General features: G+C 41.6%; 1 protein-coding gene across 4 annotated transcripts in view; it reads right to left on the bottom strand.

Moving 5' to 3' along the window:
- Positions 1-7,209, bottom strand: part of TMOD3 (tropomodulin 3) — a 70,834-nt gene extending 63,625 nt beyond the window's left edge. Inside the window, exon 1 of one of the 4 annotated variants that reach the window (XM_045822384.1) lies at positions 6,876-7,209. The gene's annotated coding sequence lies outside the window, so the exon portion shown is untranslated. Of the gene's footprint in view, positions 1-6,248; positions 6,619-6,747; positions 6,844-6,875 lie in introns of those variants that run through there. The other 3 variants (XM_045822387.1, XM_045822386.1, XM_045822385.1) reach the window with 3 other exon arrangements.
- Between the last annotated feature and the right edge of the window lie 5,067 nt (positions 7,210-12,276).

The raw sequence follows: 12,276 nt of genomic DNA, 5'->3' as shown, positions 1-12,276 counted from the left end.
ATCACAGCAAGCCAAAGTCACATTTAAGCTGAAGTTAAGGGGGGAAGCCATGAGAAAGCCAATCTATAAAGGAGAGAACGGAAGAGGGCGAGGGAGGGAGGGAGGCAGTTGCCGCAGGTGCCAAGGTTGGAGAGTAAACTCAGTAATCATGATTATAGCATAAAGCACACAGTTTTTAAAAAACAAATTAACATTCTGGAGGGGCAGAGAAAGGTACAGAAAAAAGCTAGAGAGTCCATGCAAGACAAAGACAGAGGAAGGAGGACAGGGACTTCCCTGGTGCCTGCTCTGGGGCGCAGCTGCAGGTCATTCCGGGGAGCTCCTCGCCACACAGTAACGACCACTGCAACTGCCAGCCCTGCCACCATCCCTCCTGGCAGGCTAGGTTAAGTGGGTTTGTGTTCCCTGAGACCTGAGAGCCTGGATTAATACACTCTATGTGGGGAAATGAGACAGGCTTAAACAACAACAACAACAACAACAACAAAGCAATATGTAATTAACTGACAAAAAATAGTACTGAAATTAGTGCTACAGAAGTTCAGAGATCGCTGTGGGTTGTGGTCAGAGGAGGATAGATTTAGCTAAATAGAGGTAGAGGGAAGTATATACTAAGCAAACAGATCAAAGTACAGGAGAAAGGAGACAGGGAAAGGATCAGAAGAAAAGGGAGGGGGAAGGAGTGTTTCTGGAGCGCCCAGTGTTACAGCCAAGGAAGCAAACACAGCTTCATGCTTTCCGCCTCCAGCCCTGAGATCACATGTCCATCACACCTGATACAGTACCGCCTTCCCCTTTTTCTCACGTTCAAATCTTTCCACGTCTTTTAGCAACCTGTTAAACCAACATTTCTTTGAAATGTGTCCTACTTTAAGGATATAGGCCAGAACTATGGCTGTGGCAGTGGAAAAGGAAGAAAAGAGGCAATGGCAGGAGGGAAGGCTAAGGGGTTGAATGCAGTGACAAGTGCTGTTCTCTGGGGCAGAGCAAACTATACTCAGGAGTTCACTTGGGATGTTGTCCTATGTCTTAGGAGGGTAGGACGTGAGGCAGTTTGACAAGGAAGAATGCTACTGGGGGCTCAAGAAACTAGGGGCAGGTGTAGAGGGTGTGCTGATGACTAACAGAAGGGCCGAGCTGTACCAAAGGCCTTGCAGAGGGGAAAATGTGCAAATCTGTTGTGGTTCATTTCTATGTATAGCTCTGTGATTTTCTCCAAGAAATAGTAAATATTAGGGACAAACAACAGAAAAACAGGAGTGGGTGAGCAGAGGGCCTCAAGTTTCAAATAATCACATACTCATTGATATTTCCCAACAGAATCAAGCTTTCTTACCCACCTCCCCGCCCACATCCTACCTCCTAACACACTCCCATCCTCCTGCCATAGCACCCCTGTCTCCATATTACAGAGAAAAAGAAAAAAGAAAAAAGAAAAAAGAGCAGTCATTTAAGAATACTAACGTAAACCCACCATGGACGAAAATAAATCTTGGTGTTATATCAAATTGTGCCACGTTTGCCCCAGGGTAAGGGCTGCTGATGCCAGACTTAGAACGTGTATGTTTGAAGGCCCTCCTCTTTTCACAGATGTGCATATCAAGTAAATATTCTTTACCAATTCCACATTAAAATGATAACTCCACACACAGGGAAACAAAGTATTTCGTTGGTGATAATTTCCCAGATGCAAATCCCTTACTTTATGATTAATAATATCCTGCTGAAAGGGCTTGCTCTGTGCAATAGGCTAGGGAGCTACCTACAAGTCTATGCAGATCTACATACACATTAAATATATACCTACTAGACAATTGTTAACTGGTTAAAAAAAAAAAAAAACTTAACCAGAAGTTCTAGGAATTGCCTTAAACACCAGAAGTCGCTTTAAGTAACTTGAACCTGCCATCAGGCTCTCACTCACTCTTGCCCGACCGGCCTTCACCTTGCTCCACACACGTCAGAAATCGCATTCACCTGACGTTCTTGTAGTGACAGTGCTTAGATAAGCTGGATACAAGACTGTTGTAAAGGGTTATCTCTGGGCATCAGTCACCTTAGTTTGTAAGTTTGTCTTGATGTGTTTGTGTTCTTGAGTGTGTGTAGGCGTTAGAGTGTATGTAGCAGAGGAAATATCTTTACAGGAAGAGGATGCACATCTTTGAAGGAACCTTGTCTGTATTTCAGTGATTTTCAAAATGAACTGTTAAGTGCATAAAGGTGAAAGGAGACAGTAATAAAAAACTACATATTGCATGATTCTATTTATATAAAATGTCCAGAATGGACAAATTAAAACCACACAGAGGTACCATTTCACACCTAATGTGGCTAAATAAAAAAGACTGACAACACTAAATATTGATGACATTAAAAATGTGGAGCAGCTAGCCCTGGCTGGTGTGGCTCAGTGCTTGAGTGCCAGCCTGCAAAGCAAAGGGTTACAGGTTCAATTCCCAGTCTGTGGGCCAGGTCCCCAGTGTGGGGTGGGGGACGCATGCAGGAGGCAGCCACACACTGATATTTCTTTCCTTCTCTTTTTCCCTCTCTAAAAGATGAATAAATAAAATCTTTAAAAAAATGCAGCAACTGGAACTCATACATAAATCACTTTGGCAGTTTGTTAGTAAAGTTAAACATACATCTACCTACCCTATGACTCAGTAATTCCACTCCTAGGTACTTACCAAGAGAAATGAAAACATATATCCAAAAGAGAATTGTAAAAGAATGTTCATAACAACCTTATTCATAATTGCCCAGTTTGAAAATAAACCAAATATCCATCAAGAGAAAAACAGATAAACTGGGGTATATTCATACAATGGAATATTATTCAGTGATGAATAATCACTGATTAAAAAACACATACATAAAACAGATAAATCTCAAAAACATTGTTACATGAAACAAACCAGACACAAAAAAGCACAAATTACTGCATGACCCTATTTATTTGAAGTCCATGACTAGGCAAAACAAATTGATGGTATCAGAAATATGGCATCAAAGTGGCTGCCTTTGGAGGAGGCTGGGGAGGAAAATGGCTGGAAAGGAGGGAAGGGGTGCGGGGGATGGGAAAAGGTACAGGGAATAAGTAGCATATATGGTAGGTACAAAATAGACAAGGGAAGGTTAAGAATAGTACAGGAAATGTAGAAGCCAAAGAACTTATATGTGCAACCCATGGACATGAAGTAAGGTGGGGTGGAATGTGGGTGAGGGGGTGTGCAGGGCGGAGGGGAATAAAGGGGGGAATGGGACAACTATAATAGCATAATCAATAAAATATATTTAAAAAAATAAAAAAAATTAAAAGTTTTCTAGCTTGTTTTGGTAGAAGTTACATTGTATAAAATTGCTAGAATTCCTTGAACTGGACACTCCGGATATGTGCATTATACTGAATTTAATTATACCTCATAAAAAATACAAAGTAGGACTGCTTCAAGGCATAGGTTAAAAACTTTGTTTCAAATGAAATCTATATTGCTATACATACATTTTCAATTTTTGCCACTTTAGATTATTCACATCTCTATTCCTTATTACAAATAACCTAATGGATTACAGACAAATGTGGGTAGATAGATATAAGTATGTGTTCATGTTTAAGTTTTCATAAATAGAAAACCAAGTCTGAGTCTTCAGGATTGCAATACATGTACCCAATGGACCGTCAGAGGTCCAGTAGAATTTTATTCTTTATACCATTTTCCTCCCAATACGATTTTATAGTTGTGATTTTAGAGGCCTGAGATAAAACTGAGAATAAGGCATGTAAATCAAATGCCAGCAACAAAGATCGATGACAGCCAATAGTGCTTTAACTGCTATAACAGCCTAGAAACTAATGCCCTCCTCAATTATTTGAATTAAGAGAGAGCTGATAGTATTTAAATTGAAGGGGAACTGAAAAGCATGAAGAAAGTTTGGCAGCTAATTTGATCTTTAAAAGTTGATAACACAGCCTAAATACCAAGAGCAGTGTACATCAGACTGACCCCTGAAAACCCGCCTGAGCCCTTTCCTCCTCCTGTGTTACTGGGTCCTCCTCTTCCTTCCTTACTCTTCCTCCTTCCCCTCCCTCTGTTAGTCTCTATCCAGGTGTATTTTTATCCCCACCACCTCTCACCCTCCCTGTAATATTGCTCAGATCTAGTTGATTTTCACATACCCACTTCACTCCAGGTTCCAAATAAATGAATTTACAAAATTATACAGTATTCTACTGTAGCTATGACACATACACTCAAACAATACACAGACTATAGCCTAGGAAGACACAGATGATCAGTGTGTGGAAAAAAGATGACTTCATTTGTTTCCTATCCCCACAACTGTAAAAGATCTCCCCTTCTGAACTCCTACCACATTTTTACTCCCTATAGATGGCTCTTATATCTATCTCTCTGAACTATAAACAGGTACACATGCCTAAACTCAAAGAAAGTTAAGTTTTCAGACAAAAACTGTGTCTTAAAGTCCGTATTTACCACAAGCCTAAGACAATGACTTGTACAGGATGTGGCAAAACACATGCTGAATCTATGAATTATTGAATTAAAACGAGTAAAAACAGTTGAGAGTGAAAGAGGATGAGAGAGGAGAAAACACTGCGAGAATTCAGCAAGGAGAAAGGAGAAGCAAAGGAGAGAACAGAAATAACAGAAAAAACTTGTGAAAGCAATTATTTTTGTTAGAGTGAATAGGATTATTTTTTAAAACTGAGTTGGAAAAAGCCACTGCTATGCATGTAATATCAAAGCTATAAGCACCTATCTTTAAATTGACATTATGAACACCTAAAGTATCTCCCAACCCTTGATATTCAGTTTTCTTTCTGATAGGTAACTATGCCATTCCCAATCTGACATGCAGGTTCTAGGGCCCTACCTCAAACCTACAGGGTCCTGGGTGACTTATGCATGTTCATATTTGAGAAGTACCACCCTACACCACTCAAGTCCTTTTGTTGTACAGAGCTTGTGTTTTATTTAAATGGGCCAGTAGCTGAGACTTCAAAAATCTCTGATTAGAGTGAAACCTGATCATTGTAATGGGATTTGAATTGCTCGTATTTAACTTTAGGTGAAGTGAAGTGAAGAGTAATTTGCCCTGAAGGGTTTATAACAAAATTTTAAAGTTAATCATAAAAATATGATTAAAGGAAATTGAGTGGGTCAGTAACATCCTCCAGAACTTATTTTTATTCCTTCATGCCTAGCACAGGGTTTGGAATGACACATGTGGCCAATGTTTCTTGAATGATAATATAAATGAGTTTTTTAAAAATCAGAGATGTTTAGGACCAGAATAATGTTGGGGTCATCTGGTCCAACAACCTCATTTTAAAGATGAACAAGCTAGAAATCCTGGTAAGCAACCTGAAAATTATAATACCATATTTTGCTGTGTATAATGTGCTCCTGTATATAATGTGCACCCATGTTTTTAGCCCAAAATTCTAGGAAAAAATTCTTTCAATTTTTCACTTCCATTTTTTATTTATTTGTATTTAGAAACAAAACCAATTATCAAGAGTATTATTTTGCATATGGATATAAATGCTTTCTAGAATTACACTTAATGCATAAGCATAAATAAAATAATTAAAAACATTTATTTAGATACAGAATTAGTATGACCTATGTATAATGTGCATCCTTATTTTCCCCTCAAAAATTTGGGCAAAAAGTGCGCATTATACACAGCAAAATACGGTATATTGGATGTGATATTTTAATTCCCTTTTTGTTCCTTTGGTAAGAATGTGTTAGAAAGGGGATTCTAAGTATTACAATAAAATGACTGAGGGCTCTTAAAGAATAGGGTAAAAAGGTGCCTAGGACTAGGAAGAGACTACCACAAGTAAATGAGGCTGAACAAAACTATTTTTCTAAGCTTATTTTTTTTGACAGGCCAATTAATTAATCAATCAATCTAATCTGCTGAAAAACTAATCTAAAGGATTCTGAGAAAAAGAAACATGAGCTGCATGAAAATGTTACAAACCAAGGGAGACCGCACATAACTAATTTAAATCTCCACAGACTTATTTCCTGTTCAAATATGACCTCCTGGGATAAGTTTTACTGCAGTCATTACCAGATGATTTTTGGTTTTAAGAGAAGCCAAGGGCAAGTTGGAAACGCTATTCTTAACTAAACATAAAACAAAAAACAAAAGTCCTGCGGCTGTTTCTCATTTGTTTATAATCAGAATGCAGGCTTGCAAGGGAAACATACCAATCTCCGTAGGCAAAAATATAACGACCCAGTCACGTCCTCAAAGGAAATCAATATACAAACTTCACAGCCGGACCCAGCTGCACTGCACGGAAGCCAGGAATTTATTCTAAGAGCAGGCAGATCAAAACGGCACATGCCAGACAAGTCAGATTTCAATTGAGAAAAAAAAAAAAAGGGTGTGCCCTAAGGGTTTTTTTTCCCCCTTTCCACTTTCAACAAGTAGAAGCCTTCGAAGGAGCACTGGTGAGAAAGCCCTTTTAAGATGGTCATTCCCCGAGCTAAGCCTGGTGGAGTGGAAAGGACCGAGAGCTTGCACACTGCGACCAGCCCCGGAAAGGGGCCGGTTCCGACCCCGGGGAGGCCGGGCCCCCAACTGATTCATCAACTCAGGGTTCGCGCGCCTCCACTGCAGGCGACGCCCAGCGCGCCCCACGGCCCCACCCGGTACGGTCGTCCCGAAGCAGCCCTCAGCGTCCCCCCGCTCCCCGACAGGGACCTGTAGGGAAAGAGACCAAGGCAGGCGGCTGAAAGGCAGCAATCTCTCCTCCTAGAGCCTCCATGGCCGGTGCGACTCCTGCCCGAGCCTGCAGACGGACTTCCTGGAAAGCACCGGGCTGGACCCACCTGACTGGCGCCCGCTGAGGACACCGACTACTTCACAGACCCGCGGGGACTGCCTGCAGCTCGGTACCCAGTACCCGCCGGTCTTGCCTACGTCTGCCTCCCAGGGAGTTGCCGGATCCACCGCGAGCAGAACCCCCAACTCGACCGCGCTGTCGGTGAGGCTGGTTCCCCACCTCCGTCACCCACGCGCTTGCGCATTCTCAGGTCGCAGGGCATCCTGGGAGTTGTAGTTTCGAGCGAAGGTGTAAAAGCTCAGCGCAGAACCCGGGTCTTGACCAAAGATCTGCAAGACAATGGAAACAGCTACGGATAGCCAGGCCTAACTCCAGCCTGGGACAACGCTCTTTACTCGTGGAAATATTTAACCTCGACCCTCTAGGAGCTATGAGCAGCAGCTAGAGACTCTACTGTATAAATTCCCTCTTTATTTTGAGTTTTACTAAAGAGACACACGAGGCAGGGTTTGTATTGTATGTGCTCTTGAAGTAGCTAATGCAAGGACATGACATCGAGTCCTTTAAACTTGCTATAAAAAACTGATTAGTGAACAAACAAAAGCTAAGGCACAAGAGGGGCATAAATCAGGCGTATGTCATCTCAAGGACGTAGTGACTGTAGTGATTTCTTTAGGCCTGGAACCAGGGATGATGTCTCAGTGCCAGCATCTGCATTCTCCAGCAGTTTCGGCCCATCCCTTTCTCGCATTCCAACGTCAAACTCTGCACCTGGAGGTGGAGCTGGGCTAACGTGAGAGGGCGCTGCACAAAGGAGGAAACTGGGGCTGATGGGTAGCCTGGAAGGGAACATGGGGGCAGTGAATGACTGCCTTTGTGCCTCTGAGGAGAGAGTACAGCGATGGCCTTCCATTCATTCACTCATTCGGAATTTTTTGCCCTGCTTTTCAGGAGTAAACCATTCCCAGGAGTATTGTTCAGCTTTGATACACCTCTTACAAAAATATAGCCAGGAGGAGGACTAAAATGCCTCCTTGAGGTACGTTCTAGAGTGGGAGTCAACTAATAGCTAAACCTCTCCTGGCATCTACTTCTTCACTTGGAGCAAGAAGTACCCTAGGTAAAGTAAACATCCTGGAATTTCATGCAACTGGTACCCACTAATCACAGCAATAAAGATAACTGATGATTTGGAGTTTTTAAGAAAAAAACCTTCCTAAATTGCAAATACTCTTAGAAGACCAACAACATTAAATTGTGTGGCTATTGCATCTTATTTTCTACTGCATCTTATTTTTTATTATATTTTGTTAATTATGTGATTGTCCCAACTTTTCCTCCTTTGTCCCTCTCCACCCAGTACCCCACACTCCCTCTCAGACAATCCACACACCTTTGTTCATGTCCATCGGTCATGTGTAGGTTCTTTGGCTCCTCCATTTTCCATGTTGTACTTTACATCCCCATGGCTTTTCTGTAACTACCAATTTGTACTTCTTAATCCCCTCATCTCTTCACCCATCCCTCCACAACCTTCTCCCATCTGGCAACCATTGAAACACTCTCTGTATCCATGATTCTATCTCTGTTCTTGTTTTTTTTTTTTTAATTCAATTGTTGATAGATTTGTATATATTGCAATTTTATTGTTCATAGTTTTGATCTTTTTCTTAAATAAGTCACTTGAATATTTCATAAAATAATGGTTTGGTGATAATGAACTCCTTTAGTTTGCTCTTCTCTGGGAAGCTCTTTATCTGCCCTTTGGTTCTAAATGATATCTTTGCTGGGTAGAGCAATCTTGGTTGTAGGTCCCTGCTTTTCATGACTTTGAATATTTCTCATCAATCTCTCTTAGCCTAGAAAGTTTCATTTGAAAAGTAAGCTGACAGCCTTATGGAAACTCTACTGTTGGTAACTAACTTCTCTTGCTGGTTTTAAGATCTCTCTTTATCTTTAACCTTTCTCATTTTAATTATGATATGTCTTGGAGTGAGCCTCTTTGCGTCCATCTTGTTTGGGACTCTCTGTGCTTCCTAGACTTAAATGTCTATTTCCTTCACATAATTAGAAAAGTTTTCTTTCATTATTTTTTCAAATAGATTTTCAATTTCCTGCTCTTTCTCTTCTCCTCTGGCATTCCTATGATGTGAATGTTGGAACTTTTGAATTTGTCCCAGAGGCTGCTTATACTATCCTAATTTGTTTTTGGATTCTTATTTCTTCTTGTTCTAATTGGTTGTTTTTTTCTTCCTTATGTTCCAAATCATTGATTGATTCTCAGCTTCATCCACTCTACTGTTGTTTCCCTGTAAATGTTCTTTATTTCAATTAGTATATCCTTCCTTTCTGACTAGATCTTTTTATGCTGTTGAGATCCTCACTAAGTTCCTTAAACATCCTTTTAAACAGTGTTTTGAGCTCTGCATCTGACAGATTGCTTATCTATTTTGTTTAGCTTCTTTTCTGGAGTTTCAATCTGTTCCTTTATTTGGGCCATGTTTCTTTGTCTCCTCATTTTGGCAGCCTCCCTGTATTTGTTTCTATGTATTAGGTAGAGCTGCTTTGACTCCATGTCTTGGTAGTGTGGCCTAATGTAGTAGGTGTCCTGTAGGGTCCAATGGCACACAGGCTTGGTACTTGACGTGCACCCTTTGTGTGGGGTGAATACACCCTCCTCTTGTAGCTGAGTCTTGATTACTGTTGGCATGTCAATGGGAGGGATTTACCCAGGCCAGTCAGCTGCAAGGACTGGCTGTGACCACTGACCACCAATCTCCACCCTCCGTGGAGGATCAGCTGTGCAGGCGCAGTGTGGTGATGCTCCAATGTGGTCTGCAGTTGTCTACTGGGTGTACTGCCCCAGGGGTTACCCGGGTGGTGCAGGCCAATGTCAGCCCCCACCTGTGTTTTGCCAAGGGACACCCTGCCTGAGTTATACAACCATCTGAGATGGCTACTACTTGTGCTGGGCTTGGAGATTCCCAGCCAAAGAAAAGTGGTGAGTCTAGGCTGGTTGCTGCTAGTGCTGGGCCTGGGGATCCTTAGCAAGAGGTATAGGTGCTGGGGACTCACTGAGGCTGGCTGTTGCTTATTTGAGATGATTTAGGAAGTTGTGAAGCATAAACCAAGTCCAGCCATTCATATCAAAAAGCATCTTGGGTGGGCTGGTAAGTTGGGTGGGACTGAGTCGGGGGATCTCCAGGGCAGGGCAGACAGTATTAGCCAGGTTGATGGAGTCTCAGATATGGCACCAGCCGACCAGCTCTGTGGGTCTGTTGCAGGAGGGTTCAGAAATGGGACAATGGTCTGCATTTCTGTGTGAAATAAAGCTGTCTCCCAGTTCTTGCCTTGATGTCAGACACTTCAGTTTTTCCCTGCATGCCACTGGTGCCTTTCAGGCTGCTGCCCCAGAGGTGGAGCTCAGAGGGGATGAGTCCGATTAAATCTGTGTGTGGGTTCTTTTAAAGGAACTACTTGGAACTCCAGAAATTCCTACCACTGACTCAACCCCACTGGTTTTTGCAGCCAGAAGTTAGGGGGACTTATCTTCCTGGCACTGGAACCCTGAGCTGGGTGGCCTGGTGTGGGGCTGGGACTCCTCACTCCAGAGAAGTCCCACCCAAATTTTTATCTAATACACGTGGGTGTGGCACCAGCCCTCTTACCAATCTGGATGGATGTAGTTACTTTACATAGTTGTCAGACTCCCATTCAACTCAATTTCCGATGTTTCTGAGTGATGGTTGCTCTATATTTTAGTTGTAATTTTCATGTTTTTGTGTGAGGAGGCAAGCTGTGTTTACTTATGTCACCCTCTTGATTGGAAGTCCCTCTATGGCATTTTAGAGTTAATCACTTTCTCAAATATTCTTGGAGATAACAGCTTTCTGAGAGCAACTTCCTACATAGTTCAGGTTCAACTAATAATTATTGAGTACTTAATCCACACCAGGCAGTGTGCCAACACTTCACTTATAATAGCTCTCCAATCCTCAAAATAACCCTAAAAAGAAAGTATTAGTATCTTTCATTTCTTTTTGCAAATGAGAAAACTAAGATCTAGGCAAGTTAGGTACAATAATTTGCACAAGGTCACACATCTAGTAATAAAGCATAGGTATCCTGACTGAGATACTAGTGTGCATTCCACTGTTAAATAGATCAATGTGTCTCCTAAATCCCATCAAATCCTTTAAAATGAAATAACCTGTGACCATGTCCAAACTACAGGAAAAAATTCTCTAACACAACACAGGAAGATGGTACTCTGACTGACTGGATGAAATTAACATCTGGTTCACTTTATAGTTCTATTTTTCATTATAAGTTAGTATACAGGTATACTAGCAAGTCTTCTGTGAGTTCCCGCTACACCTCTGGGCCATCACTCCAGGGGAAACTGACAAAGTGGAGTTCTTGAACAAAGCAGAGGACCATGGCCATCCAGATAGGGTTGTTTTTTTTTAAGATTTTATTTATTTATTTTTTAGAGAGAAGGGAATGGAGGGAGAAAGAGAGGGAGAGAAACGTTAACGCGGTTGCCTCTTGCGCACCCCTAACCAGGCACCTGGCCCACAACCCAGGCATGTGCCCTGTCCAGGAATTGAACTGGCAACCCTTTGGTTCACAGGCCAGCACCCAATCCACTGAACCACACCAACCAGGTTCAGATAGGGTTCGTTTTGAGGATTTCCCTTTGCAATGTGGCTCCTTTTGCTTTGCTTTGTAGGCAGAAATGGCTATCAATGCAGCGTCTGATTGAATTAATCTACAAGTTTCCTTCCTGACCTTCCAATATGGGGTTTAGGCATACATTAAATATATATCTTCCTTTTGTTATTCATATTAAGGTTTACCTAACAAACATCTGAATTTTATTTTAGTTTCTTTTTGCAAAATAATGTTATTTGGTGTTTGATTTTCCCTCCTTTCTTCAGACAAATGTTACCGTATTGTAATCACAAGGTTTACAAACATGAATCTATAAACATGTACATTCAATAACACATATGGGGCCAGGGGTGTTAAGAATAACATCCTAGTATTGGATAACAATGTAAAACAAACAAACAAAAAAACCAGAACCCTTTTCAGTGCTTTCACTTTTGCTGCAGTCTATTCCCTATAGCAGCAGCCAGAATGATCTTTTTGAAAACAAATGAGATCATGTCACTCTCCTGCTCCAAACCACCCATGGCTTCCCATCATATTAGAATAAAATCCCAAGTAACCACCCTTGAAAGTCCTTACATGACTATTTTTTGCCCTCCCCACTCTCTCACTCTGCTCCAGCCACACTGGCCTTCCCAAGAGACTTCACAATCCTGCCAAATGTATGCTGCCTCAAGGTTTTTGCACTACACAGGAAAATGACTTTCCTCCCTAATACTCACGGTTCATGCCTTGCTTTTAATGAAGATTCTACTCACATTTCACTCTTGAAA

Source organism: Phyllostomus hastatus, unplaced genomic scaffold, assembly GCF_019186645.2.
Source record: "Phyllostomus hastatus isolate PE091 unplaced genomic scaffold, TTU_PhHast_1.1 phas_scaffold_501, whole genome shotgun sequence".
Lineage (NCBI taxonomy): Eukaryota > Metazoa > Chordata > Mammalia > Chiroptera > Phyllostomidae > Phyllostomus > Phyllostomus hastatus.
This window is presented reverse-complemented; position numbering and strand designations above follow the sequence as displayed.